The sequence below is a fragment of the Tamandua tetradactyla genome, chromosome 5 (genome assembly GCF_023851605.1).
Source record: "Tamandua tetradactyla isolate mTamTet1 chromosome 5, mTamTet1.pri, whole genome shotgun sequence".
Classification (NCBI taxonomy): domain Eukaryota; kingdom Metazoa; phylum Chordata; class Mammalia; order Pilosa; family Myrmecophagidae; genus Tamandua; species Tamandua tetradactyla.
The window spans coordinates 30099725-30120755 of NC_135331.1; the positions used below are offsets into that span (position 1 = coordinate 30099725).

Here is a 21031-nt window from a genome sequence, read left to right on the forward strand (position 1 = left end):
TTGTTATGTCTTCATGTTGAATTGTTCCTTTTATTAGTACATAATATCCTTCTTTGTCTCTTTTAACTGTTTTACATTTGAAGTGTAATTTGTTGGATATTTAGTATAGCTACTCTTGCTCTTTTCTGGTTGTTATTTGCATCAAATATCTTTTCCCAACCTTTCACTTTCAACCTGTGTTTATCTTTGGGTCAAAGATGTGTTTCCTGTAGACAGCATATAGAAGGATCCTGTTTTTAATCCATTCTGCCAGTCTGTTTCTTTTGATGGGGGAGTTCAATCCATTAACATTTAGTGTTATTCCTGTTTGGGTAGTACTTTCCTCTACCATTTTGCCTTTTGTATTTTATATGTCATATCTAATTTTCCTTCCTTCTACACTCTTTTCTACACCTCTCTCTTCTGTCTTTTCATATCTGTCTCTTGTGCTCCCTTTAGTATTTCTTTCAGAGCTGGTCTCTTGGTCACAAATTCTCAGTGATTTTTTTGTCTGAAAATGTTTTAATTTCTCCCTCATTTTTGAAGGACAATTTTGCTGGGTATAGAATTCTTGGTTGGCAGTTTTTCTCTTTTAATAATTTAAATATATCATCCCACTGACTTCTCGCCTCCATAGTTTCTGCTGAGAAATCTACACATAGTCTTTCTTATTGGGTTTCCCTTGTAAGTGATGGATTGCTTTTCTCTTGCTGCTTTCAAATCCTCTCGTTCTCTTTGACCTCTGACATTCTGACTAGTAAGTGTCTTGGAGAACGCCTATTTGGATCTATTCTCTTTGGAGTACACTGCACTTCTTGGATCTGTAATTTTAGGTGTTTCATAAGAGTTGGGAAATTTTCAGTGATAATTTCTTCCATTAATTTTTCTCCTCTTTTTCCCTGTCTTCTCCTTCTGGGACACCCAAAACACGTATATTTGTGCGCTTCATATTATCATTCAATTCCCTGAGTCCCTGCTCATATATTTCCATTTTTTTCCCTATAGTTTCTGTTTCTTGTCGGATTTCAGATGTTCCATCCTCCAGTTCACTAATCCTAACCTCTGTCTCTTGAAATCTACCATTGTAGGTTTCCATTGTTTTTTCATCTCTTCTACTGTACCTTTCATTCCCATAAGTTCTGTGATTTGTTTTTTCAGACTTTCCATTTCTTCTTTTTGTTCATTCCTTGCCTTCTTCATATCCTCCCTCAATTCATTGATTTGGTTTTTGATGAAATTTTCCATGTCTGTTCGTATATTCTGAATTAAGTGTTTCAGCTCTTGTATCTCATTTGAACTATTGATTTGTTCCTTTGGGCCATATCTTCAGTTTTCCTGGTGTGATGCGTTATTTTTTGTTGGTGTCTAGGCATTTAATTACCTTAATTAGTTTATTCTGGTGATTGCTTTCACTTCTCTTACCTAAGGTTTTCTTGCTAGATGAGTTTGTTGTCTATCTGCTCTTTGACCTTCAGTTCAGGTTTTTCTGAACCTCTAGCTTAGGTTTTATTTAAAAGAGGATAATTTTTCAGTTCTTGTTTTCTTGTTTCTTGCCCTGCTTGTATGGTGCCTTTTCCTTCCCTACCCTTAGGAGAGTCTACATAGGTATTATATACTCTAGCCAGGTTTTCCCGGACTAAACTGGCGTCCTTTCGGGGAACGAGTCACCTGCATCAGTTTTCCCTAATGATGAGACCTAGCAGGTTAAAAGACTTTCCTGTGAAGTCTCTGGGCTCTGTTTTTCTTATCCTGCCCAGTATGTGGTGCTTGTCTGCCTGCAGGTCACACCAGCAAAAGATGTTATGGCTCCTTTAACTTTGGACGACTCTCCCTGCTGGGGGCGTGGTGGAGACAGAGGAGAGGTTGTAGGCTGGTTATAATGGCTTCAAATTGCCAAGCCCTGGGGTCTGAATTCCTTGAGGGGGGGATTCCACCTGAGTTGGGCTTCACCCCTCCCCTGGGGAAGGCACAGGTGGGAGACAGCCCTGAAAGCAGCCCGTTTCTGCCTATGCCTGGGGCAGTTGCAGCCCGAGAAGTCCCGCCGCTGAGTCCAGAGGCTGCCAAGTCTCCGTAGAAACAGAGCCACTACCAAAATCTCCGTTCCCTCCCCTTTCCTCTTTTTCCATGAGCCCAATGAGCATCCTTCGCCTTGACCAGGTTTAGAGTTTCTTTCCTTTTCCTCTGGGAAGCTGCCTGTGGGGGAGGGGCACCGGGCTCTGGCCACCACGGCTTGGGGAACTCACGGTTCTGGGGAGGCTCGTAACCGGTCCAGCTGGTCCAGACTGGAGTATGCTGTGTGTCCAGCCTCTGTCGTGGCTCTGAGTGCTGTTCTGTACTGTTTCTGGTTATTTAGTAGTTGTTCCGGAGGATGAACTAAAACGTGCACATTGCTAAGCCGCCATCTTGGCCCCTTCTCCCCATATCTACTTTTGAAAGAAATCATAAACTGTTAACAACTATATTATCATTTTGTATTTTCTTTCTGATATACATACAACAAGCAGACAACATCAGAGATATTTCAGGTAGAGTGTAAAAGATTCACAAGACATGCCAGCAGTTGAAGATTGCCCTAGAACATCAAATATGTGAATCACTGGAGTGCCTAAATGAGAAACCCAAAGCGAAGGTTTGAGAAACTATTAAACATTGTAATTTCTTATTTTTCCGGGAATTTTTAAAAAAAAGTGTCTTTTAGCTGCATATTTAACGTTCACATTGACCATGGACTTAATTGCATGGCCTATCGTGTCTCTTTAATTAAAGTTCATACGAGAACCAAATAAATAAATAAATAAAATAAATGTAATAAACCAAAAACAGAGCTAAACTAATAAAGTAAAACGTTAAGTTTAATGAAGTGGCTCTTTTTTTTTTCAGATTATGACATTGTTTATAAGTGGATAGCTTCCTAGAGCGCTATCTTTTTCCACTCTAATAATTATTTTTGTTTTTAAAGGTACTACTATACTTTACATGTGTTCTTAAATTTTAAAAAGCCATTCAGATTGATAAAAAATTAATTAAATTTCCTTACTTTATATAGTCTAATATATATAGATCACAAAACGCAGCCCTTCCAAAAATAAAATATAAGCACTTGTATATTTTAATTAATTTTGAAATTAGAAAATAAAGGGAACATAAGTAACTTCTAATACTTATCCCTTTTAGTAATCCCAAGTGAGCAGTGCATAAAAATTTCCTTCAGGGTTTTTAATTGTTTGCATTTTACATGCAAAACTGAAATCTGTAGATCTTTAACTTGGTAAAAGGTGCCATGAGGTGACTTATAACTGTGCAGAGATCCACAGAGGCTGATGGTACCAGGGTAGAGGAGCTAGTTTCAAGCCTCCTAAGGGTCCACTGAAATAGAAATGTGGCCCAGGATAGAAACCCTGCTTGCCACAGAGAGTGCCCTGGAATGCCTCTGTCCTCATTAAGCACTGAATCATGACCCCACCACCAGCACCAAAGACATGTCAGGTCCTCACCTCCAGGCCTGTAGATGGAAACTCATTTATATTAGGATCGCCCAAGATCTTATTAATGAAGGTAAAGGCAACATGAGTCAGGAATGTTCCAATTCCAATATCACTGGAATGTATTTCAGCAGAGGAAATTTGGACAGCTTAGAGTAGAAGGCAGAAGACAGATGGCCACGTGACAGGGGCAGAGATTGAGTTATGGCTTGTCGGCCAGCTACTTCCAGAGTAAGCTGCTCCCTGTGAGCACATTGCCTTGGGACTTTTAATGTTATAAAATGGGGGAAAATCACTTCCTGTTGTTTAAGCCAATGAGTCAGTGCTATATTTTTTGAGCAGCCCTTGCAAATGAAGATAGTCTGTCTGTCCATGCAAACTTAATCTGATGCGGTCAGGGCCACCCCACGCCCTTCACTGTTGTCAGTCCTTAACTGATGAAACTCCCTGTTGCCCTTAAGGGGATTGGGTGGGCAAGGTTCAGTCCTACCTGACAAAGACGTGGAAACAATTCAAGGAGAGTCTTCACAAAAAATGCAGAGTGAATGCACAAAGAGTGAAGACTTTGTGCATGGCACATGGGAGCCCTCGAAGTACTAGAGCACTCTCCTCCAAATTAAGGAATCATTGCAGGGAATGACTGAGCAACCTTACATGGAATGGGTGTATGGTCCACGGAGAGAAGTTCTCAGAATATCCTTTACTTGCCTGTGCTTATTTTGATTATCTACTTCTTGTCTCTGTCTCCACACTGATGCTGCATAGTGGCCTCCCCAGTGACCTCATTAGTAACGCTCATTTTCCTGAAGGGTCAAAAGGAGAGTCAGGTAGCGGTGGACTTCATGTGAATTTGTTTCCCTTCTCTTTATCCTACCCACTCCACACTCACATTTTCTCTCACTGTTTTCCCTCTCCCATCATATCTGGCTTTCCTTCAACTACAGGAGATGCTGAGGCAAGAGGCGCCTCCTCATCAAAGCATTTAGAAACTTGTAGGAGGGAGAACAAACTTACATGTCCAGAGGCACCACATGTCGAAACACACCTGTGATGGGAGAGCTGGGGCCAAAACACACTAGACAGGTGTCATATCTGCAGGGTGTGGCCCAAGGGGTCCGTCTTTCTGCCCAGTTTCCTGTCTGAGCCATTCAGGGTTACACAAGAATATTCTTGGTGGATGGTTGATTTGGAAGTCAGGGCAATCCTAGCAAAGTAGGTGAGTGGTTTGGTAAAGTTTTTATAAACATTGTCAATCCTGTGACCTCAACTTCCTTGATGGGACTGTGACCTTCAGGTTGACAATGATATGAAGAGGAAAAGAGGGGATAAGGATAAGGTAGAAAGAGATTATACCTATGAAACAGATGTAATAAGAGACCACTTTCTGTGGAGCTGCAATAAGTTCATGGTTTTCTGGTTTGGGGTGGGAATAATGGTAGCATGCCTTTACCCAAGGTAAGAGATAGAAATGAAGCGATGTCAGAGGTGTTAAATCAAGGGGTCACCAATAAGGGGTTTAGCACTAAAATCTAAACAGAATTTCTAAAAAGGGAAGAAATATCCATTATTTCATTTCAGTAAAAACCAACTCATGTTTTTCCATCATGAAGATATTCCTTTCCCATTTGAATCAGTGAGTTTCAAATGCCCATTTATTTTAGATGTAAAAATAAAAGGGAATAGATCAACGCAAATTTCACATCCATATATTACACGAGAAAAGAGGTGTGTTTCTTTGGTAATTTTATGTAGTACACTGTGAAGTTCCATCTGAGTCGAGGAATGAAAATATCTATAATGTAGGTATATTAAACATCAGTATATATAAAAAAATAAAGACATGGAACAAAGAAATAAATTACTTGGACATTGTTATTGTCATCTGTCTCAGACCCTTCCAAATCAGTGGAATGGGCTTCAGAATGTACAAGGACAGTTAGCGAGATGCGATGGCCTTGAGAAAGGAACGAAGAAAGCTAGAGTTAAGGAAGTACTAGAGCCCCTGTTGTTCATGTCAGGGTGCGACCTGATCCCAGGACATTTCTGTCCTCATTATTAATACTCTTCTCCAAGAGCCTCAATAATTGCTTGACCTCTGCCATGAGGGAGTGGGTCTAGACTCTTCAGGGTCCCTTTTCAATCTCTAAAATACTGTTCCTTGTCCACGAAGAAATGCCTGTGTCCTCCTTCTCCTCTAAGACAGGAGACACAGGGTCCGTATCGTTCTACGTGTAACCTAGCCTTTCTTTCCATTTTCCTTCACTCAGTAGTGACTTTTCCTTCTCTCCTAATTTCTGCCCATTTCCTTTCTCTTTTTCAACCTCCACAAATCAAATTGTTCATTCATAGGAGCTCATTAGTGGAGCAGTCAAAATTGTACCATCCCCTTCTCCATTTAATCGGTTGATCCGTTATTCAATCCGTCCTTACACAGGGAGCAACTCTCAGAGGCCTGAATTTGAATCGGGTGTTGCAGAAGAGAGACACCACCAACTCCAAACTCAGCAGATAGTCCTGTCCCTCATCGGACCTTAAGTTCCTGGAGATATTTTTTCTTCGCAACCTCCCTGTAGGTTACCTAACCCATTAGAGAGGATGAACATGAGTCTAGAGATAAAGTCACTGGCCCAGATTCCTTATTCTGCAGTTCAGAAACTAAGTGTTGTATTGGAGGGGTAACCATCTAAATTAATGGAAAGCTCCAGTGTTTTATCAATCCTTGGAGGGACTGGGAGGGAAGAGCACCTGCATGGAACTGGGAAAAGCTAACAGGAAGGGGCAGGGCTGCAGTGTGGGGACTCGGCCAAGCTGTCTGGCTTAGAACCGTGTGTACTGAATGCAGCAGTGTCATCTTGGTCCTATAATCCATCAGCTCTATCCAGGGCCTGGTCAGTCCTGTGAGCGGAAGGACTGTGGGACTGTGGGACCCACTGTGGGAAGCAATCAGCAGCCCATCTGACAATTCCTCCAGAAACACAGCCATGCCTTGGAAGTTAGTGAGTGGCAGCTAGACACAAACTTATGTCAAAGAGAAGAAAACTCCAGTCTTGCTTCTATTCCCAGGGTTTTATTTGCGTGAGAAGTGGAGACTAGCAGATTTTTTTTTATTTGTTGCAGGATTTATTACAAAATGTTGCTGCACAGTGCATTTTGTAAATAATAAACAATTCACTGAGAGTGTTAACATTCATATATGTAGTTAGAGTTTAAAAATGTGCAAAACTTCGGGAAGAAACACTTTGAACTTATTTTTCAAACATTCAATAAACCTATTCCCCCCAAATTTTTGATTCCAAAAAAAGTACAACAGGTTATTACTACCTATGACAAAACATAAGAAACAAGGCAGAGGAGGCAAATATAGACTTGAAAGCCTAAGAATATCCAAGCAATTTTGTCAAGATCCAAAAGATTAAAATCAAAACATCTTTGACAGCATAAAGAAAATAAGTCTTTATAGTTAGATGAAAGATTTGTATATCTTAAATTTAATGTAAAACAGCATTTTCAGATTTCCATTTAGGGATATCATAAACTTGTAGTTCTTGTAAGTCTAGATATAATGGAATGATCATGTCAAGTTTTTATTCATTATTCTTTTGAGTCTTTAATGATTTTCTTTATTCATTGGACTACGCCAATTTTAGAAATAAAATCCACAACCAGAGCGCATATAATGCATATGTTTCTGAAAATACTAAATAGCATAGTATGTCATTAAAATGGTGGCTGTGGTTAAACAAAAAGCAAGCAAAACAAACAAAAAAGACTCCAACTCACATGTGAGAGACTAGCAGATTTTTCAAGCATATTCTTCCCACCACATCTCTCCAGGACATGGGAACATGGGCAAGAAGCCTAAAAAACCAAAGGCTTTGAAATTTGCAACTAGCCAAGGCAGGGAAAGATCAGGCCATGTAGGGAAGATTATCTTAAATAGCAGAGGAAGAAAAACGATTGCAAACAAAAAACACTCTAAGCCCATGGTCCTAACACCTTGGTTATGTAATTAAGATGTGAAAAGAGTTAAGCAGACCTCTGTATAAATTTCCTCTACCTTCTGATTTCTCCTTTGCTCTGTCTAGAAAGCAGAGGTGTAATACAGCTGCTCCTGGGAACCCTTTCCCATTGGCTCCTTCCTTAAATAATGGACCCTACCTGAATCGTCCTCATCCTCACTGCTCATGCAGTCATCGCTTGAATCTGAAAGCCAATCTGTAGGAACAGAAACATCCACAGGAAATTATTAGAGAGTGTGGCTCACCCGTCCATCCGTTCTCCACTTGAGGCCTTGCTGGCCACCCAAGACCACCACAGTTTCTCCCTTTGATCTCAGTCCTCCCCTGGGTTCTGTGGAGCCAGATCTCTTTTAGAAGACATTGTAGACAGTTTACAAATGAGAGGAGGTGAAGGAAACCCCTCTCGGCGTTTCAGTTCCCCATTTAGCTGGACCATCACAGAACTCACCTCCCTCTCGTCACTGAAATTCTTACTGTTGTTGTGGACATGCTGTGTGTTCGATGAGTTCAGTGAACAGACTCAGGGATAGACTAGCAGCTGCCTGGAGACCATTGTGAGGATGACAATGTTCTCTCTGCATTGACTGTACCTCGGCTGCCAGCCAAATGAGTATTGGGCTTTTGAAAAATGGCTACAGCTAGAATGGGCTGCTGCTGCCCTGCTTCTGTAGTTCTCAGTAGCAAAAATTTGAGTCACAGTTTTCCAAACATTCAGACACATGCACACTGAGAAGGAGACACAGGCACATTGAGCATCAGATCACATCATCACATACCATCACATACAGACACATACCACTCATCTGTATACAAACCCAGATCATCTAAACAGAAACCAGCTTCTCAAGAAGTACTTCCCTGGTCCATACCTGGAAGATTGGTTTCCTTCACCACATCCCTCTCCTCATTTCCACCTGGAAGCTGCGGTTGGGGGTTGTGCAGGAGCTTCTCTAGGCTTAAGTCGGCAAGGAAGACCCACCTTATGATTTAGATTTTTGCTCACCAATTTGTGATCCTGAATACACCAGTGTTCACGCTTGGGGCCCCCTATAGTTAAAGAAAACACTGTGAGGTCCTGATTGTGGTGTGTCGCACCTGCAGGAAGCTTTTAACCTCTAGGTGACTTTAGGAAACCATGTGAGAATGATAGGTCAAGTCAAGTAAACCCAAAAGCAGTTTAGGAACAGCTTTGCAGAAGACATGAGCTTTTCCTGAATGCTGTATCTCTCAAGTCCATTTTAGTGGCGAATTACACAATTCCTCGTCCAGTGAGAAAGTATTGCTGCTTGGGAATATACCCCCTAGGATATAATAAAACTGATGCTGCCATTTATAATTTCCTTCTCCGGACTTGGATCACTTAATAGATTCCCATTGAACACTGTTCCCACCAAGGACAATTGTATATATCATGTATAATGTACATGGTCAGATTTCCCTACCTGAATTGGATTGAAGGAGGAGGAAACAAGACCATTGCTCTAACTCAGGCAAAGAGATACAACTTTACCTGGATAGTACGTGGGATCTGCTCTGTTCCTGGGGCAGGCAGAAGCTCCTCCATCTGTCCTTTGGAAAGTGCTAGGATGACAGAAGAGTAACAGTCAGTCCATTGTGGGCCTTGCTTCTGGCTAACTCACGTTCTTAGCTTGGTTTGGGAAAGTCAGAGTAACGTCGACGTGAGTGGTTAGAAGCACGGGATAAGCTGCTGTGAGAAGGAAGTGCAAGGTAAAGAGCAGGAGCAGGAAAATGGGAAGCAGTGCCTGGCTTTGTAAATAAGGACATCCCAAAGCAGCATGAATTAGTCCATCTACAAATGTTAGGAAAATACACGCCATTCTTCAGTGATGAATTCCTATCACTCCTCCTGCCCATTCTGAGGCCCAACTAAAATGCTACTTTGTTTTTGACGTTTTTTAACAATTTCTCAGCCTCCATGTGTTGTTTTAAGGCAGTTGTTTTAAGGCATTTTTACTTATAATCTTTTTACTGTGAGACTGCGTTCAATTCTATGGTAAGAGCTTCATCGAATTTTTCCCATAATTTTTCATGAATATAATCAATTATAGAAGATTCAACGATACTGTTATTCTACATAGTGACTAAAAAATCACTACTATATGTAGTGTAATAATTTTCCTTCCACTCTTCCTTGGGACTTATTATTATCATGGTCCCTTCAGCGTGGAGCTAATAGGATTTGAACATTTCTAGGGGTCAAAGCGATGTTACCAATATATTAGAATACCTCCTTGATGCGCACCTCTTTGGGTCCAGGTGTGGATGACTTCGTTAAACATGGTTGTGCTAGGTGGCACCTTACAACTGTCAGAATCTGTGACCTGGTCCCAAGAATGTGGGCTTTCTTTGTGGTTTTCATACCATGTAAAGGCGGCCGCAGTCTGTGTTGAAAGGAATGTGTAATGTCCTTGCATCATGAGACTTCTGATTCTACTTATAATGAAGGTCAGGGGTGGAGGTCTATTGCCCTGTGGACACTTCCTTGAATACAAAGCAATGGTCATTCTCCTTGTGGCACTGTACAGTGACCCCCATGGCTGGGTGAGGAGTGCAGACAGCAGCTCAGGGTGTCAACCAAGGGCACGCACACCTGGCCTCACAATTAGGCTCCTTTACTTAAGAGTTGAAATGTAAGGCTAATTGTCTCTATACCTCAGTTTTTCTGTATGAGGTCTGGGAATAGTAAACGCAGGCCTAGCTTTTGTAGTACTGAGGGTTGAATGAGTAGATATCTGTAAAGTGTGCAGTGGTGATGGACTATTTTTCAGAAGTTGCCTCTGGAAATCATATTGTGACTGTGGGAAATAGCTTCTGCATAAACACACATTCAGCCCTATCCCAGCCTCACGATCCACATAAGGTAGATTCCCACATGTACCCTTCCCAACCCCCGTATACATGTAACCTCACCACTTAATGAGGCACAGCTGCTTACAAGGATTATAGAACATGGCCAATTTCCTTTCATTAGAACCTAATCTCACATTCCCCATCCTCATTCCTGCCTGGAAGCTGGAATCATGTTGCCTCTCCAGCCCAACCAGATACAGAAGTCCTGGGTTTTTAAGCATCCAGATTTTTTCCTCAATGTGTCAGTAATTCCAAAGTATGTACCATTTTCATTTGCTTCTGTAACCACCTGAAATTAGAGAAAAGGAAACACTCTGAGGATCCTAAGGATCAGAGCATAGTGTGTGGGGTTTCACAAGTCTTTTCTCTCTTGCTGCCTTCACAAAAGCAGATTGGAAAGAGTGGTTGCATGAAAGAGTACATAAGTAATGGAGTGAATGCAAGTGGGAAGGCAGAAGGGTACTGCAAGTTATTTTGGTTCGGAATTTAAAAATTCACAAACCAAGAGGAAAACCTGTAGCTAGGGAAAAGGCCCCATGTCCTACAATTGACTGCCACTGCTTCCCTCTTGAATAGGGAATCTGTTAATAAGAGGCTACCAATGACCATTTCCTTGGACACAGAAATCAATATGCTTTCCTGTTACGGATTAACATGTTGGCTGAACTCATATAATTATGGTAAATGGAAGATCAGTTGTAGTTCCAAATTTACAGTAATAAAATGCCATCGTGGTAGTGGCATGGGACTGATGTATAGGTCAAAAGTATAGAGTTGAGAGTCCATAAATATATCTGCACCTCTGTGGTCAATTTTTTACAGTTTTACCAGTCAGTGGAGGAAAAAACAGTCTGCTCAACAGGTGATGTTGTGACTACTGGATGTCACATACAAAATAATTAACATGAACATTTACCTTAAGCCAGTCAAAATGTATGAAGTACACAGTGCTAGTGCTAAAACTACCCTGCTCTAGAAGGAAAGAGTTGTAATTTTGTGATCTTGATTAGGAAAGAGTTTCTTAAATAATGGCATCAAATGCACAAAAAGAACAAAAAGAAATTGGTCTTCATCAAATAGAAATATCTTCGAAGTATAGTTTGAGAAATTCAAATACTAAAATCAGATATTGGTGGAAAAATATAGAAACAGATCATGGCTGAAGTGAAAACAGTGTCAACTCCTTGTTGGAAGGACAGTAGCAAAATTTGCTCATAAATGATGAATACATGACAAGGGTAACAAAGGAGAGCAAACTCAATTGAAATTTTTTTTAAGGGCCTGAAGAAAGAAACAGTGCAGAAGATGAAATGGCATAAAGAGCAAACGTTTTCGAGGCAAACTAGTAATGGAAAAGGCCAAGGAAGAATAACACTTGTATTCTTAGTGTTTCCAAAGAACAAAAGTAAAACTACTGATCAGAGATCTAATAATTTTTCTTGATTATCACTGTTATGTGATCATTCTGCATTAAGTTTCCCATTGGCACAATGAATCCTTCCAGGGTGTATATTTAGTTTCATTAGAGAATCATTTTATTTGCCATATTATATTCTATACTATGCATATATGGATATATGACATTTTGTTAATGTATATATCTGTTGATGAACATTTGACTCTTTCCCCCTACTTAGTTCTTATGGAAAGTTCCCCTATGAACAGTCAGGGACAAGTTTTTGCATGAATAAATTTTCAATTCTCTTGAGTCACATATCCACTATATTATTGAGATGGAAACATAATACAGTGTCCTGAATCTCTTTTTATTTATACTTAGCAAAATATCTTGCCGTGGGCTCCTTTAAAAACATGTGTAGTTCTGGCTCTTTCTTATTAATGTGGGATATCTAGAGTTCCTGCCATTTCCTGATAAGAGTGGTATTTCCTGATAGAAGTGTCATTCTCTGATGAGAGTGGCTCACTGTGCTTAAACTAGATGTGTGAACACCAAGGGTTATGATGAACACCAGTTTTGTTCTAGGTGTTTTCAATTCATGTACATGATAGACTAAGGTGCCTGTCAGTGCAGCTGCGTATGAAAATCCTGGACAGTTTCTAATAAGCTTCTTGTCAGACAATATGTGAAATATGTCATATGTATTTGCCAGAGGAATTCAGTGTGCCCATGTTACTCGATTTTTGGAGGTCTTTTGAAAGGTTGAGACTGGTTTCCTCTGGACATTGCCCTTCACACATTTCCCTTTGTGGAGGTTACTTAATGTACCTTCACTGTAACAAATCATAACCATGAATAAGACTATATACTGAGTCCAGTATGTACTCCTAGGGAATCAACAGATTGGAGACTGGACTTGGGATCCCCTAACACAGACCAGTACATATTAGAAAAGAAGCTATCACTAGAAACTATCCCTGAATAAGTCCAGGCTGTGCAATTATACTTTGAGAAACCGAATAAAGATCGAACTCAACCCCCCAAAAGCAGATCAAAAGAATTAAAGATGAGAGTGGAGATAGATAAAATAGAAGCTTGATAGAGAAAATGAATGACCAAAATTTCTTTCATTGAATAGACCGACAAAGTTGATAAAATTGTAGCTAGCCTTTCATAGAGAACAAAGAATAGAAACTCACATTACTAAACTCAAAAGTGAAAATGGTTTTACTACCAATTTGACATACACAAAATGGGTTATATGCTAATACTATGGACACTTCTATGTCAACAAATTATGTTTCATGGACTAAATCATCAGACAGTTTACCCAAACTGACTGAAGAAAAAATAAAATTTTCAATTGAGTTTGCTCTCCTTTGTTCAAAAATCTGAATGAACCAATAACATGTAAGGGTATCAAAGTAGCTAAAAAACTAAAACCAAACAAAGCAAAACAAGTTCCTATAAAGAAAGTCTTATGAGCAGATTGATTGTGATTCAGTGACAAAGTCTGATATGTATTGATAGAAGAATTAAAATGAAACTTTTAGAGACTCTTTCAAAACGTAGAAAAGGATGCATCTTTTCCAAACATCTCATTGTAATATGAAAACCAAAGACATCAAAGAAAATAACAGCTCAGTATCCCTTATTTCTAAAGATGCACACATATTCAACAAAATATTTGAAAATTAAATCCATCAGAAACAAAATGATTATATATCATCATCAAGTGTAGTTAACCTTGAAAATCAGGGTTGCCACATACATGAAAGTCAATCAATGAAATCCATGTTGTTAATAAAATAAAATTTGAATGTATATAATCATCTCAAGAAACTTTAAAAAAACATACCAGTAAAACAATCAACACAAGATTTAATCTACGAATGCCTAGAGTATACAATGATAGTGACTAAATGTACAAAGTAAAACATGTTTTAGCATGAGGAAAACAATTGCTTTATTTTTGTAAAAAAAAAAATTAACACACCTTCAAGATGGAACATGCAGCAATCTATAAATAGAAGGGAACTTCCTCAAACTGATAAAAGTAATCAATGAAAATCCAAGAGCTATAATTATAGAAAGTGGTGAATGACTGAAAATTTTATCCTTAAGGATAGAGAAAATACAATAATGTATATTGTTACCATTATGTGCCACATTGCACTGGTGATTGGCAAGGAGTATGAATTAATGGTGTTCGTATTTGAAGAGTAGATGTGAAACTGTCTCAAATTGTGCATGGCATGGAAATTTTCTTCATCCAAAATGTACACGTGAATGTTTATAGCAATATTAATTCAGTCTAGCCAAAAGTGGAAAGATCCTAAATACCCATTACCTGATGAAGGGATAAAAAAAAAGAAGCAGCATATACATACAATGAATCATAATCAGTTATAAAAAATAATGAAGTAATGGTACTTCAATACTATGGATGAACCTGAAAACATTATACTACATCAAAGAAGTCAGATACAAAAGACCATATGCTGTATTCTATTTATATGAAAATATCCAGAATAGGCAAATCTGTAGAGACAAATCTTAGTTGCCATGGTTCAGAGTGGGGATAATGGAGATTGACTGCACATCACTAGAGGGTGTACTTCTAGGGTGATGAAAATATCTTGGAATTACATAGTCGTCGTGAATGTACAGCCTTGTGAATATACTACAACCCAGTGAATTTCCCACTGTAACAGGGTGAATTATGTGGTATGTGAATTATATGTGAATTATATATTAATAGTAATCGATATACTATAATGTTTTTCTAGCTTTTTCCTGAATCATTACTCTTAAATCAACCCAGTGATTAAATTTCCACAGTACCTTGTGTGCAGTAGGTTTCAGAGTATGATATTGAGGGTCTATCCTTGGTTGACCAGATGTGCATTTGGATGGTGCTGACACACTGCTGGGGATGAACCATTCATTTTTTAGATGGACTATCACTCCTTCTGTGTATTGTGTGATTGAATCCATTAATAACATTTTCTTTTCTTCTTGTATTTGAGGGAATGTCCTGGAAAAGGTATTCACAATTTGGAGGGCTACTGACATCTTGCTAGCAGAAGATTGTGGGGAAGATATTATTAATAATTGATCTCTTTGCCAAACTTTTGAACTCTTTATTCAGAAGCTAGCAAAATGAAAATTTGGATTAAGAAGGTGGATCTTGTACTTTGCTGTACATTTAAAATACTGATCAGACTAATTGTATGGGAAATAGGTGAAATAGACGGCAAAATATAAGAAGGCTGCTGCATGGTGACTGAGAGCATCCCATTAGAAGTACCATGTACCTGGGAAGGTAACTTAGCCCCATTCTGCCTCGGTCCCCTATTCTGTGGTGTGGACATATTAATAGGTCCTAAATATTATTATTATTAATTGTCAGTTTATCATTATTTTATGAGGCTGAAATTGAATAAATCCAACTAAATCCTTAAAAATGACTACAATTCATACAGGTTCTCTAAGTTCAGTTGTTAAATATTTTTGAAGAATAAGCAGATAATGTGGCACTAGTTGCCTCTAGAGAAGGATTCTTGGGTGACATAAGGACAGGAGGGATGGATGCTGATGTTCATCTTTCATATGGGTACTATGCTGTATAGCTCATAGTGAATATCTGTTATCAAAATAGTTAAAGGCACTGAAGTTTAGAGAATGTAGGTGACTTCCCAGAGTCAAAATATTGATGTGTGTTGGAACCTGGGGCCGCAACTGTGGCAGGTGCCCCAAATACCCAAAACCTCAATAATAATTATCATTACCCTGAACCCCTGGACCTCTGAACCAAGAGCTCGCATCACTCTCTGTTGGGGATTGAATCATGTTCCCCCAGAATTAATATGTCCAACTCCTAATCCCCAATCCTCTGGATGTAAATGCATTTGGACATAGGTCCTTTGCTATGGTAATATTAGTTCAGGTGTGGCCCATTTGGTTGAGGGTTGGTTTTAATCCAGTGTGTCTGCAGTCCTTATGATCAAAGGAATTTGAATACAGAAGTAGATGACAGAAGAAGGAGAAGCCAGAGAGATCGAGAGAGATATTGGTGTTGTGATGGAGGATTGTTAAAGATTTCGGAGAATGCATGACATTGGTGACACATCGATTTTGGCTACCCTACCAAAACATGAAACAGAAATCCCTGTTCCTTAAGCAGCCAGTAGGTGATATTTGTCAGTGTAGCCCTGGCAAATGAAGACACTCACTTTCCTAAATTTTCCTGTGCCAATGTTGCTAGGGAGAGAGGATTGATGCCCTTCAGAATTGCCTGAACCAGCCAAATGGCCCAAATCTTGACCCAACCTCATTCCTCTACATTTCAAATTGCACTACATTCCTGGCCTGAAATGTAGTGCAATTTTTCCCCAATGAAGTGCTTCTGAAGGATCAGGTGGTGTAAAAACTTGTGGCCATCTGGCCATTCTCCCCCGACATCTTCACCTTTTCAGTTTCCTTGTGTGAACCTCCCTAGAATCAGTGACCACCCCAGGTGAGCAGTGGTCTGTTAGGCTCCTGTACTGGCTCAGAATCCAGGACGTTGCAGAGCAACTGCCACATGAGAGTTCCACAGTGAATTAATTCACCTTCAACTGATCAATCCTGGATGGGCAGTTGATACTCATCATCTGGCAAAGCCACCCACTGAGCTTGGGTTCACTGGTTTAGTGAGTGAGCTCTGCATGTCTCCCTTTACCTCCCTGAGTAAAGGCCTGCACACCTGTCTTGAGCAACCTGCACTGAAATAAGGAGTGGCTACACAAGTAGTAATTGCTCACCTTCCCTTCTCAAGTCCTTCCTTACCCAAATTTTGTCCATTCTGGAAGAAATGGGAGTAAAGCCTTCTAGTTCTAGTATGCATTTAACTGATGACTTATGATACTAAACATCTTTTCATACTCTTGCTTATGCTGCACATGCTGCAGATGCTATGATTTATGGTTTATAAAAGAAGGTGCACTGTGGCTTATTTGTTTCTTTCAGAGAGCTCCACATCCCAAGAATTCCAGCCTGCTCTCAGCATGATTGCAAATCCCCCAAGGGAGATTCCTATCCTTGATCTCAGGAGTATTCTATAGTCCATCTCAGAGACCCCATGTGACTTAACAGGACATTTGCAGCCCTCTATTAAGTAGGACAATTACGTTTTTATCCTGGACAACAAAGAACCCAGTATCCCTCAGAGGAGAGAACAAGTTCTAGGTCATCCAGATCTCAAGAAAAATGCTCCTTGTTATATGAATTAATGAATCATAATCTCACAAGAGAGAGAGGTTTTGAGTTTTCACAATACTTGTCTTCCAGCAGTGATGGCAGCAACAGAAATTTATGAGTGCTACGCTAAATAGAAGGGAACACAAAAGGGACGCACTATGTAAAATGTGACAAAAAACTGACCCTTTCCATTCATTAATCTAACCACAGTTTTTGTGCTTTGTTACATCTACTCACTGTGAATTCAGAAAATGTTACAAATATGCAAAGGCAGGAATTACAGTCAACACTGTTGAAGTGGGCTTGAGTGGTGTGTATTGATGTGAATTGAGGTTTTTAAAGAATTGATAAATAAAGGATTAACTATAAGGAGGGTTAAAGAACTGGAAGACTTTGTGCCATGTGGATGGTCTCAGTCTTCCTCCATCCCCAGTGCAGTTGTTGATGCTCCAGAGCTCTGCTTCCTTTCTTGAGTCTAAAGCTCAGCAGTGACTCAGTTTCACTGTGGGGTGGTGGCAGTATCAGAGAAACCATCCCCTACATGGGAAGAGAAGAATCTTTAGTGTATGAGGTCTAGATCTGTCAGATTTGGGTTAATTCCTTGAATTTCTTTCATCCCTGAGGTCTCATTGGAAACTTTTCTCTCAGGATCTTTCTGTGTGTCAGAGACTGTGGCAGTAGACCAGTAGTAGCCATCCTCCCTCACCATCATTGTGGACCTCTGGGGCAGCTGCAGTAGGGATGAGGCTAGACCCCTTCCCCTCTGCAGTGATGGGATAGCTGAACTGAAGGCACATTATCTAGTGTTGGCATTTTATTTGCTATATGAGCACCAATCAGTACATTGTTTCTAGAGGTTATGTCTAATTTCGTGCTTTGCAATGTAACATGGGCAAAAGTTAATGATGATTCTTTAGGCCATGCATTAAACAATTTGTTGCGGGGTTCATGGTGTATATGCCTGAAAATAGGAAGTTCATTTGATAGTAAAATTGTAGGTGCCATGTGTTAGTTAGATTCAGTTGTCAACTTGGCCAGGTGAGCATACCTAGTTCTGTTGCTGTGGACACAAGCCAATGGTACGTGAACCTCATCTGTTGCAAATCACATCTGCAGTTGGCTTGGAGGTGTGTCTGCTGCAGTGAGTGACGTTTGACTTAATTGGCTGGTGCTTAAATGAGAGAACACAACGTAGCACAGCCTAGCAGTTCGGCATTCCTCATCTCAGCACTCGCAGCTCAGCCCAGGCCTTTGGAGATGCAGAAAGAAGTCACCCCGGGGAAAGTTGTTGGAACCCAGGGGCTTGGAGAGAAGACCAGCAGAGACTATCCTGTGCCTTCCACATAAGAAAGAACCTCAGTGGAAAGTTAGCTGCCTTTCCTCTGAAGAACCAACAAAATAAATCCCTTTTTATTAAAAGCCAATCCATCTCTGGTGTGTTGCATTCCGGCAACTAGCAAACTAGGCTAACATGCCATTATAATGACTCTGAACCTCTGTGATTGGGACTCAAATGTAGTAGATGTAACCTTAAAAAAAACAACTGAAAATAAATGACCATCACTAAAACCCAATTCCTAAACACCAAAGAAAAAGAAAATAATTCTGAAATCACATCCTTCATATATGACTGAGAAAAATCAAAGAAAATGCAGCATTAAATTATAAGAAAAAAGTAAATTTAATAATTGTAAGAAAAATGCTCAAATATAAATAAACTAAAATTCAGAAACAAAATGGATTTTAAGACATATATCTAAAACAGGAATTCTGAAAACATTTAAGGGCAGGTTTTGACAATATGGTGGTAGTTTTTCATTCTGTGTCAGTTTGTAAGCTGTGGAAATGTAGTATACCAGAACTGGAATGGGTTTGAAAAGGAGAATTTAATTAGTTATGAGTTTACCATTCTAAGCCTAATAAAAATGTCCAAATGAAGGCAACCAGGAAAAGATAACTTATTTCAAGGAAGGCCAGTGAGTTTGCAACACCCCTGTCAGCTGGGAAGTCCCATGGCTGGCAGCTGCTGGTCCCTTGCTCCTGGGCTCTGTTGCTTTCTCTATTTCAGTGCAGGTTACTCACTTTCCTTCTGTGGAACAGGCTCACATCTTGGCTTCCCTTGGCTCTCTTCAGCTACTCACTTTCTTAACATCTGATGGCAACATCTCCTGGACTCCAAGCATCTTCATATATCCCTATCTCTGCTCTCCACATGTTGGCATCTGTGTCAGCTCTTCTCCGAAGTTTCTGTCATTTCTTTTGTTTCTGAGGCTTCTATTGTTTCTGTCATTTCTCACTCTGTCCAAAATGTTTTCTCTTTTAAAAGATTCCAGGAAACTAATCAAGACCCATCTGGAACAGGTGGAGTCACATCTGCATCAAATTAAAAGGTCACACCCATAATTAGGTGCATTACATATCTGTAGAGATGATCTAGTTGAAAGTTTCCACCCTACAATATTGAATCAAGATCAGAAGAATTGCCCCCTGCCACCCGAAGATTGAATTAGGATTAAAACATGGCTTTTCTGGAGTACATACTACTTAGACTGGTATACCTTCTAATCTAAGAGTTTAAATGTGGAGCAATAATCAGTGGTTGGATAGAAAAACAAAATAAAGAATGAAGGACAGGTGCAATTTCAATTTTAATGAAATATAAAAGCAGGAAATACCAAATAGAAGGCTCCCATAGATTTTAGCATTGCCGAGAATAATAGGAGAGAGAGACAGCTTTGTGAGGTTGGGAAGGCTATTCTGAATCAAACTAATGCCAATAATATCAACAAGAAATTCATAAAAATGACAATTGGGAAAAATATTCATGCCAATCCCCATACAAAAGTAATGCAGGGAACAAAGAATCAGTATGAGATAATGTCACTACAAATAAAGGAAAGCTCTTTATCCTGCTCTGTTTTACATACTCTAATGGACTTTTTCAAAAGTAGGTGTGAGCATTAAGAAAATTCAACCAGATATTAAAGACTGTCATAAACCAGATAAGAAAAATTTTAAAATTAAGGGACTGAGCTCAGTAATGAATAAGAAAAATAAGAAAGAAAAATAACTTCATAAATGTAATGCATGAAGAAACACAGGGACACGATAAGGCCTTCAGGAAATAGAAACTGAATAAGGGCACGATATTGAAGATATTAAATAAAGATAAAAGATTGAGAAAAATGTGAACAGTGGAAGATAGGCCTTGAATATCCAATATAGACTCACTAGAATACCTAAAAGAGATACCCAAAGCAAAGACAATGAAAAAATAATTTTAATACTATCTTTTTCTGGATTCAAAAAATGTTTTAAGCTACATGTTTATAGTACACATTGATGATTGATTCAGAATGATTACTGGCATGGCATATAATAGTAAAATTACTGGGGTTTTATGGGAAGAAGTATCCTCTGTACATCTAGAAAAAAATCAAGTGCCATAATGGAAAAAAAAACATTATAATCTCATCAATGTTTTTGCAAATAATGCTTTATGTCAGAAGAAAATGGAGTAATGTATTTGTGTAAAGAAACTGAACATGACTTTTATACCTAGTGTTCTAGTTTGCTAGCTGCCAGAATGCAACACACCAGAGACGGATTGCCTTTAAATAAAAGGGGATTTATTTTGTTAGTTTTTCAGAGGAAAAGCAGCTAACTTTCCATTGAGGTTCTTTCTTATGTGGAAGGCACAGGATGGTCTCTTCTGGTCTTCTCTCCAGACCCCTGGGTTCGAACAACTTTCCCCGGGGTGACTTTCTGCATCTCCAAGGGCCTGGGCTGAGCTGCGAGTGCTGAGATGAGGAATGCCGAGCTGCTGAGGCTGTGCTACATTGTGGTCTCTCATTTAAGCACCAGCCAATTAAGTCAAATGTCCTTCATTGCAGCAGGCACGCCTCCTAGCCAACTGCAGATGTAAGTCAGCAACATATGAGATTCACGTACCATTGGCAGCAACAACACTAGGTACTCTCACCTGGCCAAGTTGACAACTGAATCTAACTACCACACCTAGTAAAACTCCCTTGTCAGTT

At 39.5% G+C, this 21031-nt stretch overlaps 1 long non-coding RNA gene across 1 annotated transcript in view; it reads right to left on the minus strand.

The window, feature by feature from the left end:
- The window catches only part of LOC143683927 (uncharacterized), a 38856-nt gene extending 22473 nt beyond the window's left edge, over positions 1-16383 (minus strand). The window contains exons 1-2 of the long non-coding RNA XR_013175733.1: positions 14595-16383; positions 8350-10640 (exon numbers count right to left, since the gene is read on the minus strand). This is a non-coding gene — a long non-coding RNA (uncharacterized LOC143683927). The remainder of the gene's footprint in view (positions 1-8349; positions 10641-14594) is intronic.
- Positions 16384-21031: the final 4648 nt, after the last annotated feature.